Genomic DNA, 24,726 nt, shown 5'->3' on the forward strand with positions numbered 1-24,726 from the left:
ACACTTTAAAAAGTATTGTCTACAGAATCTTTAGTGTTATAAGGCATGGAGTTGAGAAGTTGTGACACATGTTATAGTCTGCAAAGACTAAGATATTTACTATTAAAAATGTTTGCTGACTTGTTCTATAGCTAATACACATTCATGCACAATTTGAGTTTCTGGAATTTTTTTTTTCTGTGAAATTCTAAAAAAAGAAAAAAAGAATTATTCCAGAAAGGACACTAAAGCAGTCTTCCTCTGAAAAAATGTTGACAGCCTGAGATGCTCTGAAATGACACCTTGAGGTTATGGTTCCAGTGAGGGGGTGATCCAGTTTCAAAGGCCCTCTCCCTCACTCATTTTAAACAGTTACCTTAGGATGGTAAAGCTGGGTACCCAACCTGTCCTTCAGTTATTCATCTTGACTGCATTATGGGTTTAGTTTCACAACATTATGAGTTCATCCAGGCTTCCTGAATCATTTATAGGGATTTTCATTTCGCTCTCAAACTCTTATACACTTTCTCTGCTGTGAATTTTTTTTAACATAAAGTCAGACTACTAAATGGCCTACACATGTAAAATAAAATTCATACTTTTTAACTTTAAGAAATCAGATTTTTTTTTTAAAGAAATGCTTTCTCTTGAGAAGCTTAACTTAATTTTGTAGGTCGTAAAAGTAAGAAAATACCTTCATATCCAATGATCTCAAAGCACCTCTATGAAAATACATAACAAGGCAAGAAATATGTATTTATTTTTAAATACTATTTCTTAGAGGAAATATTATTTAATGGAAAGAAAAGATGTGACTAGTACAGATCAAGTCCAAGGCTATTTCTGGTTCTGCAAATGACTCACTTTGACTTTGGGAAAATCATCTCCCCACTGTTGCTCTTTATCTGCAAAAACTGGACTTCATGCCTATGGGAGTTGCATGGCTAATCAATGCCTGGAAAATGCGTAGTGGCAGATGCTACAAAAGTGCTGAGCCTTAAAAACAAAACCACCCCCACCCCCCATTTGTATTCAGTTGAGGTTGGGGTTTATTGTTATTTAACATTCGAAGGCCAACACTATGTTAAGTCCAGCGTGCTGCACAGAACAGATAATATCACTGTCCAGATGGGATTTTTTTTTTTTTAGATCTAGGATTTTTTACTTTTTTTTATTATGTGGGTTATTTTAGAATTCAGTAATACATGGGTACGAAAACAGTGAGCTTTAAGTTGAAAACTATCGATTTAAAAATCTAAATAAACCTCTTCCTCCTAAAAAAAAAAAAAAAAAAAAAAGCCCTCCCCCGCCCCGCCAAGAAATCTCTGAAAACAAGAATTCTTCTGATGTTTTTTCTCCTCCCTGCAGTTCTCCATGTTACAGTCCTTGGAGGTAGAATAGGCATAAAATACTTTCACTAATAAAATATGACAAACCGCCGGATTATACGTGGCCGATTCCCAGTGATTGCCCTGCTACACAAAGCAGAAAAGTAAATGCCATCATCCCCCTTAGAACAAAAGAACTTAGGAATAAAAAACATGGAGAGGGGGGAGAAAGCAGCAATAAATAAAGGTGAGCGAAGGACCCCGTCCCCCGCCCCTCCCCGTAGCGAGTGTAGGACTAAGTACGGCTAATAAAGTGGTTCAAGGGTAGTTATTTGGAAAGGGGGCGGGGTGGCGAAGGGAGGGAGCGGGCGAGCGGCGGCCGGGGATTGCATGTTGCATTCGACTTGAGGTTGCATCTTTCTCCTGTTGCCTGGACCACGCTCCCCCATTGCAGTGCTTCCCCATTGCTTCTCCTCGCTCCTGCCCTCGCAGCTTGTTTTCCCCCCTTCAAACTGCTGTTGCACTGGAGGGAGTTGGGGCCGCTCCGGAGCCCCTTTGCAGCTCCCGCCGGCGGGAGGGGTAGTTGGGCTCGGGCCGCGGAGTTGGGGGGGCCGCAGCGGGCTCCGGCCTCGCCTCTGCTGCGGCTGCATGGGAGCCGAGCTGCAGCGCTGCACGGGCCCAGGATTGCGGCGGCCCCGGAGTTTGGCCGCCGCCGCTCCGTGCTCGGCCCCATCACCGCCGCCGCCGCCGCCGCCGCTGCACTGGAGTTTGGCTGCTGCTGCCCTACTTCACTCTAGTTTAGTTTCACTCACTTTACATCCGGGTTTTTTCCCTAGGCAATGGGGGCCGCAGCACACCCCGTTCCTTAGGCAAAGTGAAATAAATTCGCCGCACCGACACGTCAAGTAGTCCGCCCGCCCGAACGCCGCCGCGGGCCCCCGCCGCCCCCCCCGCCGCCGCCCCGCGCCCCCGGGGGGGACCCGCGCGTCCCGGGAGCCGCGGGAGGGGGCGCGGGGGCCCGGGCCGGCCGCCGTACAACTCCGCCCGGCGGCCCCCTCCCGCCCCGCCGTGCCCCTCTCCCCCGGCGCCTCCACTCCCCCCTCCCTCGTCCCCGCTTTCCCAGCCCAGTCCCTCTCGCCCGGCTCTCGGGAGCGGCGGGGGCGCGCACGGCGGCGGCGGCGGCGGGCCGGCGGGGCCGCGCGGCGGGTTCCCGCGCGGGCGAGTGTGTCTGGGCCTGGGCGGAGGGATCCCCGGGCTGAGGCGGCGGAGGTGCTGCGGCCCGGGGCCGGGTGGTGAATGGGCTGGTGGTGCTCGCTGCTGCTGCTGAGAGGAGGAGGAGGAGGATGAAGAGTTGGGCTTGTTTGTCTCCCACAGTTTCTCTCCTGCTGCTCTGATTCCCACCCCCCATTCCGGCCCGGGGCCTGTGTGTGTCTCTCCTGAAGGAGGAGGAGGCTCCAGTTCCTCCCCCCACCCCCTCCTCCCCACCCCCCCTTGCCTGGGGAAGAGGAGGAAAGAAACAGCCCAGAGAGAGAGAGAGAGAGAGTGAGTGAGTGAGAGAGAGAGAGAGAGGGAGAGAGAGAGAGGAGAGGAGGAGGAGGAGGAGGGAGAAGGGAACAACCTACCATCTTAACACACTAATATCTAAAAAGTGCGAGAGGCCCAGAGCAGCAGCAGAAGCAGCAGCAGCAGCTCCAGCTTCTTCCCTCCCTCCCCATGAAGAAGAGTTCCCTCCTCCTCCTCCTCCTGCTTCTCCTGCTCAGAGTTCCTGCCTCCAGCTGCCAGGGGGGACAGCCAGCCAGCAGCAGGAGGGTGCAGTATCCCAGCTTTTCCATTCTCTCTTCTCACTCTCTTTTTTTTTCTTGAGTAGCTCTATTTCCCCTCCCTCCCCCCTTCCCCTCTCCCCCTCTCCCTGTCGCCCTCTCTCCCTCTGTCTTGTCTCTGGTGTTTGTCTCTGGGAGGAACAGGGGCTGCCTGCTTGGAGTTTGTTGTGGGGGGAGGTAGGGGGAGGGGAGGGGTGTGTGGGAGGGAGGAGGGAAAGGGGGTGTTCTCGTCAGGACCCCTCAGTCAACTTGAGATTTGAGCAATAACTTCCCCTTCGGGGCGCCCCCCTGCGTGCCCTTCCTATTCCTCCCCCCCGAAAAAAAGACAATGGGAAAACCTCGTCTCCCCCTTCCTCCCCTCTGCCCTCCACCCCTCCCCAGGATAGATTGGAAGTAAGTTTATGAGCAGCCTCGGGAGCCTGGGCGCTGAGTGCAGGGCCGGAGCGGGTGACAGAGGCGGCGCGCCGGGGGTGGCGGGGAGGGGGCGTCACATTGTCCCGGCGGGGGGCCGGCCGGGGGGCCGCGGGCGGGGGCGGGGGGCGCGGAGCGTCGGCCGCCCGCTCCGGCTCCCCCTCGGCCCGGGGAGGGTCGCGTGGGCTCTTCCACCCCCCCCACCCCGGGATGCTGTCGGGGGGAAGTTTTTATTATGGTTATTTATTTAATTTAAAAAAATTTTTTTTTGGAAAACCATCTTGTTTGATGACTGAGGGATCTGGTTAAAAAAAAAAAAAATAAGCTGCGGCTGCTGACGCCGCCGGGCCCGAGTGTGTGTGTGTGTGTGTGTGTGTGTGTGTTGGTGCATTTGTCTTGGGTGGCCGGAGCAGCGTTGGGGAAATTCCGCTTATTCTTCTTCTTCTGCAACTTGTTATTCCGGAGAGTCTGCCTGCACCCCTCACCCCGGGGCCGGCCCTCCCGCAGTCGCCCCCGGCGCCCGCGGCCGCGGGGCGCCCCGGGACCCCGCGCGGGCCGGGCCGGACAGGCCGCTCCGAGAGGGGCCGCGGCCGCCCCTCCCCCCCGTGCCCCCGCCGGGGGGGAGGGGCGCGCGGAGTGGGACTCTTTCCGTTTGGTCCAGCCCCGTCGTGCACGCAGTTCCCAACACTTCTCGTCATCCTCTCCCTGCTCTTTATTCTGCTGAGCGGTGCTGCTAGGATTTATTTTTCTTTTTCTTTCTTTCTTTCTTTTTTTTTTTTTTTTTCCTCCTGACCACGTTCGCGATGGTGGGTAGCAGCAAGGTGGCCCTGGCAGGGGAGGGGTTGATCTCGAGATTGGGCACCGGGCGAGAATGTCTTCTTTCAACTTTGTCTGTGGCTTGCACCCCGGGAGGAGGCCACACGCCGGTTGTGGGGTGTAGATGTGCCGAGAGTGATTTCTAAGTAGTTGAGTTGTTGAGATGAGGGGACGACTGCTAATGGTAGGCAGGTTTTGTTTTCATTGGTGAATCCGGTGTCATCATATTCCGGTCATATGTTGAAATATTCTTTGTTTAGGTCTTGAAGTAGAGGATCTCACCCTGCACGTCCATTTGTGTTGTTTTTAAATGATGTCTCTGGGAGTATGGATTTCTAGAATTTCAAATGTGAGTTAAGGTCCGGGCGTGTTTGGGCCTCAACACTGGCCTTGACAGTGAACTTTGTGGCTATGTTTCAGATTTCAGTGATTTGCCCCATAGCTGGGGTGCTAGTTGTGCATTTTTCTTAATGGTAGGTGTCAGGAATGTAGATATTTGAGCTAGGGAAGTTAGGAACATTTATATATTAATAATTGACAGCTGAATATTAGAATCAGATTAATTTAGGCTGATGAAAGTTTTTTTTTTTTTTTTTTTTAAAGCAGTTGTGCACTCTAGGAAGGAACCTTTTGATAGGCAACTTTATAGGGGTTCTTTAGAGTGAGAAGCTGGGATATGCCTTTTAGAGTATTCTATTCATCAACATCAACATCTGCAGCTATATTGAAGGCCTAGTAAGGGGTCTGAAATTGAGGCTTAAACATGCTTCTCAGTGTTTATGTTATTTGTTTACATTTGGTATTCGTTTACGTTTGGGTAAAGGAAATAAATAGGTCAGCTTTTGTTTGGTTTTTGAAGGTTAGCCCACTCCCCTTTCTTCAAAGTTTCACAATTTACTTGGTTTACAGGCTTGTAGGAAACGATTACTACATTTTTACTGGAAATACTATTATTCATTTTAATTTCGGTAAGTGTCTTATTCTCTTCTTCAGTCTTTATTTGTGTATGGAATCTGGGGTGGGGGGCTTAACCAAGTTATTAGGGGCCATTTAAAATGTTCGAAGAATGCATTTGGAAATATCAGAACATATCTTTTGATGGCAAAGGGGAAGTTTTTGTGTGCATTTAAACTCATACTTATTAAAAAATATTCTGTACCTAAGACTTCTGTAGATAAATAATTATAAGTGAAGAACATAACAATAGTGCGGAAAATTCTCAAAACACAAACATATGGCCAACTTGTTAAAAACTCCAAGTGCTTTTCTTTTGCTTTTGTAACATAATAGTATTTGCAGCTGGACTGGCATTGCTTGGCTACCCATAATAAAGTCTTTGGTGTCAGTGCTTTTGATGGCATTTTAACTTAGTTTTTAGAAAGTTTTGAAAGACTTTATTTTAAGGATGTTGCACTTTGGACTTGGGCAAGTCTTTATGGAACCGGTGATAAGACATCTACCTATGCCATATTTTATTAAGTATAAGTGATGGATGGGGCACTATTTCTTTTAGCTTTGAAGGGTCCATCTTTTTCCTTATTTAATTATCTGGAAGGAGTGGTCTCAGAAATACTCTTCTTCTGCTTACCTGAAGATCTCTAAATGATATCCAGCAGGAGGTGCTACAACGAGATAAAGGAAATTTTTGAATTTTGAGGGTCTTAATACTTACTGCAGCTCTACTTAAGCTTCAGCTAAGCAACAGGATTAACACCTTAAAGTTTCAGAAAGATTTTGAGTAAGTCCATTAAAAAATACCATTAATAAATTTCATTTGCTATTTGAAATTTTTGACCATGTTTTACCTGCTTATGATACTATGCAGAGTAGATTTGTTGTTGTGGATAGCTTAAGAATGCTGGGGTTAGGTATAGAGTGCTGTTAGAATTTTTTTTTTTTTTTGAAGGGGAATGTAATGATGAATTACATTAAATTCTTGTAATGATGAATGAGGGGTTGAACACATTTTTAAAACGTGCATTTATAATAAACAAAAATCATTGGTATGATGTGGGTTTTAAGCCTTGTGATCTTTTCTATAATAATAATATAAATAGGATGTAGAGTAGTTGAGATTTTTGGAAAGAAGGATCTGTGTGGAAAAAATTTTAGATTGTGTGTGTGTATGTTCTTGAATCTTTGGACAGTGATTCTACGATAGATAGAGAGCTTCTTAGGCACCCAACTTTATAAATACGTATGGTTGATGTATTTAAGTTGGTCTCCACAGGTTGAGATTCTTGAACTATAGTAAAGTTACATTTGTGGGTATAGATCATTGCTGACAATGGCTTAGTTAAAACTTAACAAAAACTGCATAAAGACCAAGTAACTACTTTAACAGTTTCATAGCATTTGCAGCATATGGTCCTTTGAAACTCTGTGTTAGTGAATTATCAGGGGCAATAATCATGCTACTGTGGTTGCTTGTAAAGTTTTATATCAAAGTTTTAAAAACTTGGAAATGTATAGAAAATGTAGTGAACCTGCTTTGTGTTTTGTCTTTTTTGTAGGCATACTATACTGCTTTCTTAGTATGATCAAATTAGGTAAGACATATGAAAGTTCTTTGTAAATTTTAAGAAGCCATGCAGATAGTTGTCGGGATAGATAGCCAATTAATACATAAACAGAACTTATATCTTAAAATGCTAACTTTCTCCCTGTCAGTTGGGAAATTAATGCATTAAAAGTGCACCCTGGACACTTCATGAATTTTTGTTTTTTAAATACTGATGTGGTTACCAAAAATCTCTTTGTTATAGTTTTGAATCTTTGTTTAAAAAATGCTGCCTAGGCAGTTTACCATAATTCAAAAAAAGACCATTTTTCCTTTTTAAGATCTTAAGAAATGTATGTCCCCATTACTGTTTTTCTTCCTTTCTTCATTGATGTAATAGTAGTTGATTTTTAGTGAGTGTTTAAGTTCCTCATCTCTTCTTTAGATTGTTAATAACACACAGAGTAATAGATGTCATGGCTCAAGTTTTGATTGTTTTGATTGACTCTGGGAACTTTCTGAAAAATTCTTACTGACTTAAGCTTTCAACCTTGTTTCACAGTCAAAATATGTGCATCTGTATGCGTTAGTATTAGGTATATGTGTGTATCATTTTTGCTTTTCTATTTTAGAAGGATGCACGGGGAAATGACTACTCATATCTAGAGGAGTGCACTGAAATATTTTTGTGTAAAAATAACCCAGAAGTTTAAACCTTGAGTTGTGGCTTTCTTCATAGACTTCTGCTCATAGTTTTGGAACAGAAAATTAAAAAACAAAACAAAACAAAAAAATTACTCAAACCAAAATATAGCTAATTGGGAATCCTTCTTTTCATGAATATATCAAAAGGTATAGTATCTTAAATTTTAGAAGTGACTATTTTTTGTGAGATAGCCCCAATTAGAAAATAAATATAGAAACATTCTTCTGGAAGGGTCAGAAAAACATTTAACTGTTTAAAAATGAAACCTTAAGTGTGATATTAACTGTTATGCCACAGTGAATACTAAAATTTTTTGTTAAGAAATGCTGAAGTTGGGCTGGGGATGTGGCTCAAGCGGTAATACACTCCCCTGGCATGCGGGGGGGGGGGGGGGGGGGGGGCGACATGCTGGTTCGATCCTCAGCACCACATAAAATAAAGATGTTGTGTCCAATGAAAAATATATATTAAAAAATTCTCTCCTCTCTCTCTCTCTCTCTCAAAAAAAAAAAAAAAAAGAAATGCTGAAGTTAAAGTTATATTAATGTGCTGTTAAATTTTGTATCCTTAGTATTTTATCGTGATAGGCTTTTGTATCACTATTCAAAAGGAGAATGGAAGGGATTAGAGTTTTAGGTCTCTGACCTTTGACAGACCTTTTATATCTATATTGAGAACTGATTTCTTGAAACATGTTTGAATTCTCATATTATTTTGTGCTGGGAAATATTTGTGATTTTGACTTAAGAAATGTACATGACTTAAGAAATGTACAGGAACTCCTCCTGTACATGAGCTTTTTTTTTTTTTTTTTTTTTTGTGTGTGTGTGTGTGTGTGTGTGTTGGGGTAGGCCTAAGTATTCATTAGGAGCATAGCAATACATTTTAATGACATTAGTTTACTAGGTGGATCTTTTTTCTGCTTTGGGATTTTTTTTTTTTTTAAGTGGTAATAAGTTAACTGCTTTAAATTTTTGGTACTGGAGATTGAACTCCGGAGCACTCAACCACTGAGCCACATCCCTAGCCCTATTTTGTATTTAAAGAGAGAGTCTCATTGAGTTCCTTAGCGCCTTGCCTCTGCAAGGCCTCCTGAGCTGCTAGGATTACCGCGCCTGGCTCTGATAAGTATTTCTTAAAAGAGTATATATTTTCTTCTTTGGATGTTTGTGTGTATGTATAACCATACCTTTTTGTAGACTTTCATGTAATTCTTATTCATGCATTAAATTTTTGAATATTTGTCTTCTATGAGAATATTTTAAGAGACTTTAAGAATAATGTTCCTAACCAGGTGCAGTAGTGTGTGTCTGTAATTCCAGTGACACAGGAGACTGAGACAGGAAGGTTTTAAGTTCAAGGCCAGCCTGAGTAACTTAGACCCTCAGCAACTTAGAGAGACCCTGTCTCAAAATAAAAAATAAAAAAGACAAATTGTAGCTCAATGGTATAGCTGGATTCAATCAATCCTCAGTACTATAAAAAGAAAAAATGAGAAGAAAAAAAAAAAAAGAAAGAAAAATAACATTCCTGTTACCTGACTACCAATTAATTCTTCCACTGGAAGTGGTGGTGGTGAACTCTACCCTTATAGTTCAGTCATTCTTGGGACTTTTCCAAAGCAACTTTCTTACACCAAATTCTTGTATGGCATTTTGAATATTCCTCCTCCACTTACTTTTTTCCAATACTGTGCAAATTACCCCCACTCCCCACATTTTTTTTTTAATAAAAAAGTTAGTGAGTCTCAATTAAAGGACATTCTTTCTTATATTTTGGAATCAGCTATAGAAATGTTTTCTGCTTTTTAAAGCATACAAGAAGGTGGGTATGGTGTTAGGCGCACCTTCAGTCCCAGCTTCTCAGGAGGCTGAGGCAGGACGATCACTTGAGCCCTGGAGTTTGAGGCCAGCTTGGGTATCATGGTAAGACCCTGTCTGAAAATAATACAAGACCAAAAAACAAAAACAAAACAAAAAACAAACAATAACAACCCATACCCCAAAATAACAAACAACAAAACAACAATAAAGTAGACAAGAAGGTGAACCAGTAATATGGAGATAGGAAGGGGATGAAGCCTAATAGGTTGATGATCTGGGCTTTATTTTGACTTGCTTTGTGGGCCTAAGGGAAAAAACATAACTTAAACACAGAAGCCAAAAAGATGGGTTTTGTTTTATTGTTTTGGCTGCATTGAGAATACAAACTGTCAGTACTTGAGGAGAAGGAGCAGCAGAAAGGAATTGATTTTCTTCTGCTGCAGATCCAAGTATTGTTAACCATGTGCATCTCCAAAGCGACATACTTACAAATCAAACAGTAGTTGGTTCTTTCACTCAATTAACAGAACCTTAAGCTGGTTTAAAACAAAAAAATTTTAACTTAAGTACCCAAAACTTCAGGGAAATGATAGTAATTTCTTGATAAAAGTGGGTGATAGTAACCATGGCAACTGGTTACTCTGGCCTTATGGACAGTATGTTGTATTGATGAAGCTTCAGCTCCTTTAGTAGCCTGTCACTTTTATGGTGAAATGTAGTAGCATGTGTTGCAGGTGATTTTTAGCTGGATTGTGTTAAATCTGTGTGCCAGCTTATCTTTCCTTGTTAGGAATTTCTTGGACAGTATTCCACAGCATGTTTGTGAAGGTGCTGTTGCCTGAAAATAACCCACCACCTGTGTTAGGCCTCCTGATGCAGATTGCACTTAGTTCTTTCCCAGCCTCCTTCCAGTGTTTTGCAGAAAATAGGGATATATGTAGGAACTGAGTATACATAAATTACATGTCAAACTTAGCTTGGGTTTGGACATGTTATTAATAGTTTACAAATATCTTTTATGTTTTCTGAAGAGGTCAGTGAATAAAAGAAAGGGCCTGTAGTTGGAATATTTTATTCTAACTGTTCTTTCCAGAAATACAAGTGTGTATGCTTGTAGAGAATAGGGTTGAGGAATGGAGGGCATGAATATCGAATAAGATCTAACAAAAGAGATCTTTAGTATTTTTTGTTTTTATGGTGGTGGTATATAGATAGATCATTATAAGAATATATTTCCTTATGGGAAGTATTAGACTATGGGAAATGTTTGCTTATAAGAATTTTCTTCCAGAAAAATTATTTATAAAACATATTTTAAACAACTCTTAAAAGGAAACCTGGTAAAATAATTTTGGGGAGAGAGGATAGAGAACATTGAAATGGATACAAAGTTTAAAAAAAAGTTTCAAAAAATTTATTTCTATGATAGTAAATCTCTTTGCTTTTAATGCTTATTCTATATAAGGTTTTTCTAATGTGGAAATGTTAATATTAATTGATACTTCTTCCAGTGTGCCAGAGAAACTGCCTAGAACAGAAAATAAATCAGATCTAAATTTGACTAAACCCTGATTGTAAGATCTAGTCAAATTGTGCTAGGTAGTTTTCAGACTTTCTTGAAACTTGCTGTTAGAGTGAAGAGGTTCTTACTACAAGTCCCAAGGTGCATTGCAGTTTTTGCTTAACTTCAGATTAGAGCATTGCATTCTGGGATCTGTAGTTGATTTGAGCAGCACAGGGAACCCTCCCTTCTTGTCTACTCCATTTTATACACAGCTTCCCAAGTCTGTAAGAACTTTTTACTAAGTAAAGTTTGATTAATAATACTATGATTATTTTGCTTCTGCAATTTGAAAGCGAATCTTCAGAAGCATTCCAGTGCTGTTGTTTACCTTAGATGAGTTTATTGTGTTTTTTTAATCAGCTGCTATAAAATTTATACGTAAAATAACATTTACATAAGTTCAAAATGACTTAGCAATTGCAAGTAATTTTTATGTGTGTGGTGAAATAGGTCATTTTATGATTAATAGCCTCGGTGTTTGCTAGTGTGGGCATTAGAAGCCTCTTATTGTCAGGCATGATTTGTCTCCCTCTCCTGTTTTTTTTTTTTCCCCCAAGGGGACAATTATTTAGTGAGTTGGATAGAAGGAGTTCAGAGTTGTGTGATTGTTCTCTATAAGTGTCAACATCTTGCCAGGCATGGTGGTTCGCACCTGTAATCCCAGCAGCTCAGGAGGCTGAGGCAGGAGGATTGCAAGTTCAACGTCAGCCTCAGCAAAAGCAAGGTGCTAAGCAACTCAGTGAAACCCTGTCTGTGAATAAAATACAAAATAGAGTTTGGGATGTGGTTCAGTGGTTGAATGCTCCTGACTTCAATCCCTGGTACCAAAAAAACCCAAATTCCTGAAAGTAAGTTTTTCAGTACAAATTTAAAAGATGTAGTCTGAAAGGTAGAAATGTGAGATTTCTTTTTTTTTTTTTTTAATTATTTTTTTTTTAGAGAGAGAGATAGAATTTTAATATTTATTTTTTAGTTATCGGCGGACACAACATCTTTGTTTGTATGTGGTGCTGAGGATCAAACCCAGGCCGCACGCATGCCAGGCGAGCGTGCTACCACTTGAGCCACATCTCCAGCCCCAAGATTTCTTTAATAATTTATTCATGTTTTCATTTGTAAAGTTAAAAAGATTTCTTTTGAGGGTTCTCCTTTGGTAACTACCAGAGGGGTTAGTGTTAAAGTCTATGACAATGCTTAGTGTAGTGCTTGACACATAAGGACTCAGTATATCTTTTGAATTAACAGTAGCAGTAGTTATTATTTAAAATAACCTCCCCATTCTACACTATAATTTGATCAGAAGTCCAGACTGTTTTCACAACACCTAGAGATTTTAACTTGTGGTAATGATGTGGCAGTCCTTAGAAAATTTTGCTGTACACAAAATGTCTTTTTACCTCAGTTTCTCCTTAAGTGATAAATGCCCAAAGTCAGACAAGCCAATAGCATAATTTTGTGACCAGGATTCTATTCTGCCTGTCCATTGTTCATTGCCACTGTACCATGTTTCAGTTGACTTCAGAAAGTTCAAAAGATGTTCGTAACGTTTGTACTGGTAGAATATCCAAAGTAGCTGATTAAAGAAAACAAGATGCTATAAAAATGCCCCTTGGGTCACAGTATATATAACCTGGAAAAAAATTCTGTTATATTTTGAAGTATGTTATTGTAGTTCATGGTGTTACAGGATTGATATGTTAGAGGCCAGTGAATAACCCCAGAAAGAAAACGTGATTTCAAGTCTGGCTTGTACTTAAAATGTTAGGTTCAAAAAAAAAAAATCTTAAGTTTTTATGCTATTTTTCTTGTTTTGGATACTGATTTCTTTTAGACTCTTGAACTTTTAGTATATATTTTATTTGTATGGCTGATTCCTTTTAGCTGTTTGAGATAGGAATGGGTTGCCTAGGAATGCTGAAAAATGTAAGCATATGTTACAATATATGTTCCTTAATTTGAATGTAGGTATGTCGAGGAATAATCTTCCTCACCTGCTTGACCAGTATCTATTATATCTTTTTCCTTAGTGTGGAATTCTTGGAATATTATTGCTGATGGCTACTGTGTCTACTATGTGTATTTAAAAAAACTATGCCTTTAGTAGTATTTATTTAAGAAATCACTTTACAATAGTAATACTAACCTTTTTTCACCTCATAATTGTGAATTAAAATTTGTAAGTATGTATATTAGTCATTAATAGATTCTTTAGAAATGTCAAATATTTATGGAATTATTCCATAATTTAAATTGTTTAAATTCCATAAATTATAAACTTGTTTTATGTTAATTTATCTTTTCAAGACCTAATATTAAAATGAAATAAATTCAGTGGTTACAAAAAGTTAAGTACCAAGGGCTAAATATAAGGAGAAAATGGTCTTTGATATTAATTGACCAGTATAGAAAATAACCAGGTTTGGATGAAGTATCCTTTTCTATATTTTGTTTTTATATGTTCATGTTAATTCCTGAAGTACTTAAGTTGGAAATAAGAGGAGTGAAACTGGGCACTCATGAATATTCACTAAGGAGCTCCCGATACACCTAAATTGTTGAGCACAGTTTTCTCTTTTTATGCAATGTCCCAGGCTAACATAAATCAAACAGTTGTGACTTATCAAAGACCTGGCTTTACGTCCAGTCCTGTCACTCAAATGCACACTCTTAGAAAATTCAGCCTTGCTGAGCTTTAGTTTCCTAGTGAGAAAGAAATAAGAGCTTGTTTCACTATGCTTTTAAAAGAATTACATGAGATAAAACTCATGAGTGTGCTTTATGGAATATATATAATTTTTTTTTTTTTTTTGGTGGTGCTGGGGATGAAACCCTGGGCCTTGAGCATGCTCAGTAAGCACTTTACCACTGACTATACCCTCAACCTAACTAATGGCTGAATTTTAAAGCATTTGTCTATGTCATGTTAATATTTATTAAAACTATAAAGTTTTAAATATATTTGAGTTAGAATCAAAATGAACCAAAAAATTAGCCCCCTGCCTCCAGTAGAGAAGTTCTTGACTTGTGTTTATAGCTTGTTTTTGACAATATACACTGATACATTTGTGTGTATATTATGATATAGGTTTTACAATATACTGATGTTTTGAAAGTATTTTTTAATATATATTTTTTAGTTGTATGTGGTCACAATATCTTTTATTTGTTTATTTTTATGAGGTGCTAAGGATTGAACCCAGGGCCTCACACATGCGAGGCAAGTGCTCCACCACTGAGCCACAACCCCAGCCCTTGAAAGTTTTAATTGTGGACTTTTATGTAGAAAACCATTTATATGTGTTTATACAAGGCATATCTATATATGCGTTTATATATATACATATTTATTGTTAGAAAAATGACAGAGATATATAAATCTTAAATGTTTGGCATGTTGTGAACTGTTTTGTACTTTAGGGTTATCTGATGTTAATTATATTAATAATACTAATTTATCAGTGACTATATGGTGCTAAGCCTTTTTTTTCTTCCAGTGAACATTATTTTTCTTTGTTCTTTTTTTCACTTTCCACACTTTTTATTGGTGCATTATAGTTGTACATAATGATGGGATTTGTTGTTACATATTTATACATAGTGCTAAGCCTTTTAAAAAATTTTTTATACATTTATTTTATTTATTTATTTTTATGTGGTGCTAAGGATCGAACCCAGAACCTCTCACATGCTAGGCAAATGCTCTACCACTGAGCCACAATACCACCAGCCCAGTGCTAAGCCTTTTTATAACATAGGATCTCATTTAATTTTAATCCTCAGAGCAATATTCAGAGGATTTGTTATTATTATCCTACTTCCATTTTACAGGTGAGGAAATGGAACTTTCCCTGTGATCATGTAGGTAGCAAATGCTACAACCCTGCGCCCTTGCTCTTAAGTGTCCATAATGCTCTATAAACTATGTAATTACCATAGAAACCTAGAAAATGAATTTCTAAAGAAGTTTTCAATTTACAGAAATGGCAAAAGCTATGATGTATCATTTTGGGACTGATGTTGATTTTGGTTAAGTTAGGTTGAATATTTTAGAAATAGTAGGCAATTGGAATGGAATAGAAACGAAGGCATTTATTTGGGATAATGCCTGTTTTCTTCTTCATTGTGTACCCATTGCCACACACAGTTCCTGGAATGGAGTAGGTTTGTTGTCTGTTGCTTGAAGTGTGGAAGTTGGGCACTTATGATGATAAGTTACTTTGTAAATTTTCTTAGTTTATAGTCACTGTTTTAGTCAGTCCTTACACAATTGTCAGCACTTTAGAATGTCAGGAAAGTGGTCCTTTCTTTTAAAAACTATTATAAAAGCAGTATTATCTGAGTTACAAAAGTCATTCTAGCAATACAGATATGTATAAAGTAGAAAATTTAAGTTGTCTTATTTCCATCCTACTTTTAAGCTTTTCCTGGGCATTTGCATGTGTAATTCACACACACACGTTTTAAGATTAAATGTAATTATATCATAGTACTATCTTAAAAGTTTACTTTTTTCAGGTGACTGAAAAAAAACTTGCTTTGTGTGAGTGGGGTGATTGAAGAGAAGTGGGAGAGATTTGTACATTAAGGACATAAACCAAATGCTCTAGACTGATTGTTATCTATGGGGCAAAGAGCATTTTAAGTTCTTTTTATTTTGTCTCATACCTTTAGATGTGGTCTTTGTTATTATTGAAACTTTAAAAAAATGCTAGCCAGTTCACAGTGACAGCATTGTTTTCCATCCTGTAAAAGTAATTTAGGAGGCATCATTTTAGAATTTAATTATTCTAGTTTGTTCTGTTAGCTGCTTAAGAACAGTTATGTTTTCAGGTGACTTTTTTTTTTTTCCCTAAAAGTTAGTGGTACCTTCTTTGTTGTTAAGAAGGATTCATTCAGGGTTGGGAATGTATCTCAGTGCTAGAGTGCTTACCTGGCATGTGTGAGGCACTGGGTTCAGTCCTTAGTACCACATAAAAATAAATAAATAAAATAAAGGTATTTTAAAAAGCATTCATTCATAATTTGCAAAAATTATTCATTCATAATTTTTTTAAATTCAATTTTTTATGAATTAAAAAAAATAAATTTATAAATTTAAAACCAAGATAATATTAAATTGCTTGATATTTTAAAAAATATCTTGTTTATTAATTTATTTTTATGTGGTGCAGAGGATCGAACCCAGTTCCTCACACATGTAAAGCAAGCACTCTACCACTGAGCTACAGCACCAGTTCTTGATATTTTAAATAATAGAAACTCAAACCTGTGCAACTTAATCAGCATGAAGAAACCCTGCCTAGGAATTAGTCCTGGTGCTCACAGCTTCACGAGTAGTATTGGCTGACCTCACCTCCACTACAGATTCTACTCAAATACTACCAAATGCTATATTAATAACCCAGTATTTTTTAAGGAAGTTTAAGAAAAAAAGGTAAATTATTTGAGTACTGTTCAATTTTAGACTGGCTTCAAGAGTTTTAAACTTGTTGCTAAGTTTATTAATCATGATTCACTTTTGTAATGTTTAAATTGAAAATTTTTATTAAATAGTTTATAAGTTTTTCATTATAGTAGTTTTTTTGAAAGCCTTTCTAATCCTAGAATATACTTCTTGCATTTAAAATGCTTTATGCTTCTTTAGACTGAACATTTAGTGAAGTGCTAATGAAGCCTTGCTTTAAAATTCTAAGAATTGGGCTAGGCGTGGTGACACACACCTGTAAACTTCATATTTGAGGCTAGCTCCGTAACTTAGCAAGATCTGTCTCAAAATTTAAAAAAGGGCTAGGGTTTACAATAGTAGAGTGCAAGGACCTTAGCATGTGCATGGCCCTGGGTTCAATATCCAGAATCAGGGTTTGGGATGAGGAGGAGAAATTCTAAGAACTGGATCTGATAGGGTATAGCGGTAGTAAGTTATGGTACAGTCCATGTTTTAACAAAGCAAGTTAAGAATATTTCTCATTTGTAGCATTCATAAATGTGCTTTTCATTTTGAGTGGCTCAGACCATGCCCTAGAGTGTGTTTTCTCCTTTCTTATAATAGTCTTCTGAATGTACAAAAGACTCAGGTAATGTCATAGATGGTGAAACTGAGGCAGAGAAAAGAACTTAAATTAATTGTAGAGTCTCTAATTTCACTATATTTTTAATTCCAGTATTTTTTCCCCCTTTTGCTATTATGGGGGATTGGACCCAGGGGTGTTCTACCACTGAGCTATTCCCAACCATTTTTTTTTTGGGGGGGGTACTGGGAATTGAACTCAGGGGCACTCAACCACTGAGCCACACACCCTCAGTCCTGTTTTGTATTTCTTTGGAGACAGGGTCTCATTGAGTTGCTTAGCACCTCGCTTTTGCTGAGGCTGGCTTTGAACTTGCGATCCTTCTGCTTCAGCCTCCCGAGCAGCTGCGATTACAGGCATGCACCACTGTACCCTGCCCCAACAATTTTTAAAAAAAATATTTTTATTAGTTATTGATTGACCTTTACTTATTTATTTGTTTGTATGTGGTGCTGAGAATCAAACCCAGTGCCTCACACATGCTAGGCAAGTATTCTATTACTGAGCCACAACCCCAGTCCCCCCAACCATCTTTATTTTTCATTTTGTGACAGAATCTCACTAAATTGCCCCTGCTGGCCTTGTGATCCTCCTAATAGCTGGGATCACAGGTGTGTACTACTGTGCCCAGTTAGTCTTGGTCATCTTGACCTGTAGCCTCCAATCTTTCTAAAATTAGGACGCTAGTAAATATGTAATGGTCTGAACTAGTATTTTATGTAAGTTATCAAACATAAAGGAAAATTGAAATTTTAAAAAGGATCAGATTTAAAAATACAAGTTGTGATAATTTCCTGTGACTCCTTTCCTCAGGCTGCACACACCCACTTGGAGACTGGTGCTCTAGATAGGCCATTCCTCCTGCAGAAGAGCCAGCCATGGAGACAGCTGGAGGACAGTTGGTAAAAGGTGTGGGGCTTTTAAATTGCAGTGATCTTTTGTGGTTTTTAATTTTAAAGAAACAGCCTTTATTTCTGTAAAAGACTGAAAGATTGAGAGTAAAGGCCTTGAGAGAGGTGAGCTTAAAAGACAGAAATAAGCCTTATTTGTTTTCTTCAGAGTTGAAAGGGAAAGGCTGCCTACCCTGTGAGTTCCCACTCCCATAGAGATGGCAGTGCCTTTTCTGTTGTTGTTAGGCAGTTTATAGAACGCAGGATAGCTTGGTAAGCGTCTTCTCTGTGCCTGATATGACGTAACATTGTAGAGTATGCAGCATGCATGTTAAGTACAAGTGGTTGTATTTGGCTTGTTGCTGCAGCATTTTTTGAGGATGTCTTAAAAAGCAATTATCACTTGATAGGGTTGGATATGTGCAGATTATTGAAATCATCATTTCATGGAGACCAAACTTTGTAACTTGAATTATTGTATTTAGTATTTGCTTATTTTGTCCCCACCCCCAGTACCTCAGAACAGAATTCCTTTTTTGAAAAGAACAGATGCTGTTAACTTATCAGGACTTGATACTAAAAAGCTTGCAAAAATCTTTGTGCTGTTTATTTTTTAATTTAATCTATATGCAAAGCATATTTTAATTATTGCTGTTGGAGGTTTGTAAGTTGATGGTTCCTCCCCACTCTTTTTGTGCTCAGAGGAGATAGATTAGGTATGCCAAATTGACAACTTGGTATAAAGAAATAATGACCACTGAAATAAAACAGGAGTTCAAATAAAAAGCAAACCAGCTACAAATGTAGAATGAAAATATCTTTTAGTAAAATGTTAGCATGCTGTACTTGGAACAGATGCCACATTAATTCAAAAGAGAGCCCAGAAAATGTGGCAACTTTACGATGTCAATGGAGGGAGCTGCAATAGTTCTTGTTTTCATTGTGTAGAGTCCCCAGTACCTCCAGGTCCAGTCCTATTCTGTATATTTATTTTCTGTGTGTATTATATGTTAATATACAAATATCAAGTCCATGATTAATATTTTTATTTGGAGAATATTTAATTATGTATTTAACATTGTCTTACTAGTAGACTTTAGGGTAAGAAGCCCATTAACTTGTAATACAGCAGTAATAATTTTTGTTTGAAATATGCATGTGAAGATGTTTAGAATTTGAGGAAAAAATGTACTTTTCCCCACACTCTTCAAGGCACATTGATGATAAAGAGCTAGTCTAAGAATTGAGTCTTTCAAAGAGGCCTAGTGCTTTTTAAATGTAGGATTTGGACAAGTTACAAAATTATGAGAATTTTGCATTTATTTTTTTCTCATTTAAATTTGTAGTTATCATTGGACATTTGTTATGGTTTTTAAGTAGCTTAGACTCATTCATTCCTTTTGTGTGTGTGTTGTGTGTGTGTGTGTGTGTGTTTTTATGATGCTGGGGAAGAAGACTGGGTGATGGAAGGATAGTATACACAGTTGGATTTTCCAGAGTGACATTCATTTTATAGAAGATTGTATTGGGACATCTCTGGATTGCCTGTTTCCTACAGTGCATGGTTAGTGTGGGTCTGAGCGTGGAGAGAGGCGGGCTGAGGGCTTTTAACCAGATTTACAGAGTGCTACTTCCTGAGCAGGGCAATGATCTAATCGCTAGGGATGTATTCTCTGTGCCTGTAAAGAAGTCTGGTGTGCATACTTAGAAAAGCACTCCTAGTTTTCTCATAATTAATCCAAGTGTACAATTTAGTAATTTGGTGAAAGGTTAAAAGTTTTGTTTTTGTGTAATTCACATGAAGGAAGTTTTTTTTCATGGCAGTAGTACACAGTGCTTGAGTCTTGGTGCAGGAGCCAGTCTTCATGGATTCAAATCCTGGCTTTGTCATGTGTTTACTCTGAGACTGTAGCTTTTGTCCCTTCACCTTCTGTGTCTCTTGTTGTCGTCTTCTGTAAAATGTGAATAAATAAAAGTTCCTGCCTGCTGTGGTTGTTCTAAGGAATAAATGGATTAATGTATAAACTAGTAGAAATAAGTACTGATTAAACGGAACTGATCTTTAGTTCTCTGCTCTTTTCTTCCCTTCTCAGGGATTAAGACAAATGTTCCACATTGGGAAAGGAATCTCAGCTTTGTGGTCTGACCCGCAAGTTGGAATTTCAGTCCATCCACTTTAATGTATGCACGTTAGAGTATTTAGGCTTCCTTCAATAAAGATGTGTCACGTGTATAACTGCATACCAGCCCCTGTGCTGGTCACTTGAACTTCAGTTCCTTTATCTGTGACACAGGGACACAAGGATGATAATACCAACCTCCCTATAGTTTGTGTGAACATAAAATGAGGAACTCTTAGCTGGGTATGGTGGCTCACACCTGTAATCCCAGAGACCTGGGAGGCTGAGGCAGGAGGATGGAAAGTTCAGAATCAGTCTCTCAACAACTTAATGAGACCTTATCTCAATAAAAAAAATAGTTCAATAGTAAAGTGCCTCTAGGTCAAACCTAGTACCAAAAAAAAAAAAGGAACTCTTACAGACAATAAATAAGAACTGCTATTTATTATTGTTATAGTCCCATTAAAAGTTTATGGGAAAAGAATAAATATGGAACAATTTAGCTGGAAAGTAAAGTTTTTTTTTTCCCTCTTCCTGAAATGCCATGATAAGAAAATGGTATGATGATAAAAGTGTATCTAAGGAGTTCTTATTTTTGAATACCTCTAGGAGAAACAGAAAATATATGGGAATATGTTAGTATTAACAGAGCCTTTCAAAAATTTCAGGGTGCTTTATTAAAACTTAGTGATATAAGCTTTTCTTTCTTTATATTCCTTCCCCTCAGCAACTGATGAGACCACTGACAAGATACTCTGTAGTTTATCATAGAACACTTAGCACCACTTAGCATCAAGTCAGTAATAGACTAGATGTTAGAACTCAAAGTCCAAAATATTCATCAGCTGATCAGTCCACTGGGTCTGACACATTGTGTATGTTAACCTTAACTTGTTTTGGGTGCAGTAACTAAAAGGAATAGCTGTATTGCCTGAGAGTTTGAAAGGGATATACATGCTTTCTAGTACTTATGGGCAGAGTTTGCTTTTTTGGGCATAATGTCTTTATGAAATCTCCTTTCATCTGATGTCTGGTTTTTTCTTGTAGTGATCATTATTTTTTTTCCTATATTTAATTGTCATAATACACACACACACACACACACACACACAAACACAAACATTCTTTTGGTACTGGGGATTGAACTCGGGCACTTTGTCACTGAGCTACATGAGCTACATCCCCATCCCTTTGTTATTTTTATTTTTAATACAGGGTCTCACTGTATTGCTGAGGCTGGCTTCAAACTTGCAATTCTCCTGATTCTTCCTCGCAAGTCACTGGGATTACAGATGTGCATCACCATGCCCAGCTCATGTGGAACCTAGAAATTGGGCCTGAGAACAAGATGATTATGAGAAAAGCCACAGTAAATTCTTCTCAGAATTGAGGGTTATTATTTTTGGTTAGAGAATTGAGTTTTTAATATATCCATTAGAATGTTTGTATGCCTCCCTCCACCCCTTGAAAGTAAAACCAATAATTGACAGAAGGGAGAAGATTAAGTGTAAACATAATTTTTTTCATTTACTACTGATTTGGATTGGAAATTTTTTTGATGCATGATCTGTTTTTTTTTTTTCCTGTAGGAGTCAATAAGTGTACAGTATTTGTAATAGCTTATCAGAATATCCTGAATATGGTATATGTTACCACTTGCAAGAATTTGATTAGAAGTCTATTTCATGTAAATAAATATAGGTATTTGAAATAAACTACAGCCAGGCATGGTGGCACATGCCTGTATGGGAGACTGAGGCAGGAGTATACAAGTAACTAATATCTTCCATTATCTTTTTGTTCTCATTTACCCAGCTATACCATTTGGTAAAGGCCTAGTAGGTGAATAACTTGATTTACTGTATTTTATTCTGTCTGTATTCCTAACATTGTTTAAGCTTTCTGGGAACAAATCTTTACTCCTCACACTTCAGTTAGAGCCCTAATATCCAGAGTATACAAAGAACTCAAAAAATTAGACAATAAGATAACAAATAACCCAATCAACAAGTGGGCCAAGGACCTGAACAGACACTTATCAGAAGAGGACATACAATCAATCAACAAGTACATGAAAAAATGCTCACCATCTCTAGCAGTCAGAGAAATGCAAATCAAAACCACCCTAAGATACCATCTCACTCCAGTAAGATTGGCAGCCATTATGAAGTCAAACAACAACAAGTGCTGGCGAGGATGTGGGGAAAAGGGTACACTTGTACATTGCTGGTGGGACTGCAAATTGGTGCAGCCAATTTGGAAAGCAGTATGGAGATTTCTTGGAAAGCTGGGAATGGAACCACCATTTGACCCAGCTATTCCCCTTCTCGGTCTATTCCCTAAAGACCTAAAAAGAGCATGCTACAGGGACACTGCTACATCGATGTTCATAGCAGCACAATTCACAATAGCAAGACTGTGGAACCAACCTAGATGCCCTTCAATAGACGAATGGATAAAAAAAATGTGGCATTTATACACAATGGAGTATTACTCTGCATTAAAAAATGACAAAATCATAGAATTTGCAGGGAAATGGATGGCATTAGAGCAGATTATGCTAAGTGAAGCTAGCCAATCCCTAAAAAACAAATGCTAAATGTCTTCTTTGATATAAGGAGAGTAATTAAGAACAGAGTAGGGACGAAGAGCATGAGAAGAAGATTAACATTAAACAGGGATGAGAGGTGGGAGGGAAAGGGAGAGAGAAGGGAAATTGCATGGAAATGGAAGGAGACCCTCAGAGTTATACAAAATTACATACAAGAGGAAGTGAGGGGAAAGGGGAAAAATAATACAAGGGGGAGAAATGAATGACAGTAGATGGGGTAGAGAGAGAAGAGGGGAGGGGAGGGGAGGGGGGATAGTAGAGGATAGGAAAGGCAGGCAGCAGAATACAACAGACACTAGTATGGCAACATGTAAATCAATGGATGTGTAACTGATGTGATTCTGCAATCTGTATACGGGGTAAAAATGGGAGTTCATAACCCACTTAAATCAAAGTGTGAAATATGATATATCAAGAACTATGTAATGTTTTGAACAACCAACAATAAAAAATTAAAAAAAAAAATAAAGATGTATACATTGTAAAAAAAAAAAAAAAAAGAAATTCCAACACGTTTTTTTGATAATGCTATACTTCAGCTCAACAACCATTTTAAAAATTAATTTTATAGTAGACTGTATAGTTTTCTTTTTTAAAAAAATATTTTAGTTGTAGTTGGATACAATATACCTTTATTTTTCTTTATTTTTATGTGGTGCTGAGGATTGAACCCAGGACCTCACACGTGCTAGGTGAGCGCTCTACTGCTGAGCTACAACCCCAGCCCCTGTATAGTTTTCTTTCAGTTAAAAAACTTATAATGACTTAAGTAAAGTTTTGTAGTTCTAAAATTAGCATAACATGAATAATATTAAAGATTGTGTGTGTTCATGCATGTGCATGTAGTACTAGAGATTGATCTCGGGCCTTATGCATGCTAGGCAAGTGCTCTACTACTGAAATATACCCCCAGTCCTGTACAACATTAAATATTCTTTAGCTACATGCAGGATCTATAAAAGTTGCTTCACTTGGTTGAATGAAATTTTGGAACTTTTAGAAGTCTATTTCATGTAAATAAATGAAGGCATTTGAAATAAATTACAGCCAGGCATGGTGGCACATGCCTGTACGGGAGACTGAGGCAGGAGTAGTACAAGTTCCAGGCCAGCTTGGGAAATGTAGTGATGTAGCTCAGTGATAGAGCATCCCTGGGTTTAGTCCCCAGTAATGCACATAGACACAGGCACACACACACTCACACACATATACACCAAATCAAAACAAAGGAAAATAGAGTCTACCAGTATCTTTGGGGTTGATTTAAAGAATGACACAGTTTTGAAAACCAGTTTGTCCCTACTGAGCTTGTAAAAGGCAGTGCCGCTTATGCTGGGTGTGCTCCTGCTCTGAGTGCGCAGGTTCTGTCCAGTTGGCAGCCCCTCTGCTACTTTATAGGAAGGTGCTGCCATTGGCTGCCTAAACTCCCTCCGTTGCCTTTCTGCTTCCCTCTTCTCCACGCACTCTTGGCTATTCCTCCTGCCTGTACTCTGTCCTGTCTGCTATTCATCATTCCTTCCAAAGCTATTACCATTTTCTTTCTTTTTCTCTAAAAACAAAACACCATTGTGATCGTTAGTTTTTAAGCAAAAGAGCTGTTCCCAACACTGCAAAGTTTTAGCAGTTTGTGTGTCCCCTTCTTCCTTCATGTTTGGGCACTCAGCCAGGATTTGGGTAATATAGCTCAAAATCACTTGCAAATTAACTAAATATTTGTGAAATGTTTTATGTTGGACTAAGGGAGAGAGTAGAAAAAGACCTTTTACCCCAGAAGTTGGTGTATTTTCTTAAAGATGATGAGAGAGAGGCAAATGGTCGGATTTGTTACTTAACTAAGATAAGCTCTAATTTATTAGATTGCCCTCTGTAGTCTTATGGACCTAATTGGAGAAGAAAATGGAAATTTTAATGTTGGTGATTTTGAAAATATTTTTATTATTAATGGAGAGGAATAGAATGTTTTCCTTTAGTTTTTAAAATACAAAATATGGCTATGATACCTTATTATCATGTATTAATCTTTTATATTTCATTAGTTGATAGTTGCAAAATAGTGGACCCTTTCTTTTACAGATTTGTCTTAATGCTTT

General features: G+C 38.7%; 1 protein-coding gene across 17 annotated transcripts in view; it reads left to right on the forward strand.

The window, feature by feature from the left end:
• Positions 1-2,845: 2,845 nt before the first annotated feature.
• Positions 2,846-24,726, forward strand: part of Phf21a (PHD finger protein 21A) — a 192,192-nt gene continuing 170,311 nt past the window's right edge. For 7 of the 17 annotated variants that reach the window (XM_071616262.1, XM_071616271.1, XM_071616270.1 and 4 more), the window contains exon 1: positions 2,847-3,116. The gene's annotated coding sequence lies outside the window, so the exon portion shown is untranslated. Of the gene's footprint in view, positions 3,117-3,395; positions 3,521-4,119; positions 4,704-5,263; positions 5,323-17,828; positions 17,925-24,726 lie in introns of those variants that run through there. The other 10 variants (XM_071616273.1, XM_071616274.1, XM_071616276.1 and 7 more) reach the window with 6 other exon arrangements.

Source organism: Marmota flaviventris, chromosome 9, assembly GCF_047511675.1.
Source record: "Marmota flaviventris isolate mMarFla1 chromosome 9, mMarFla1.hap1, whole genome shotgun sequence".
NCBI lineage: Eukaryota > Metazoa > Chordata > Mammalia > Rodentia > Sciuridae > Marmota > Marmota flaviventris.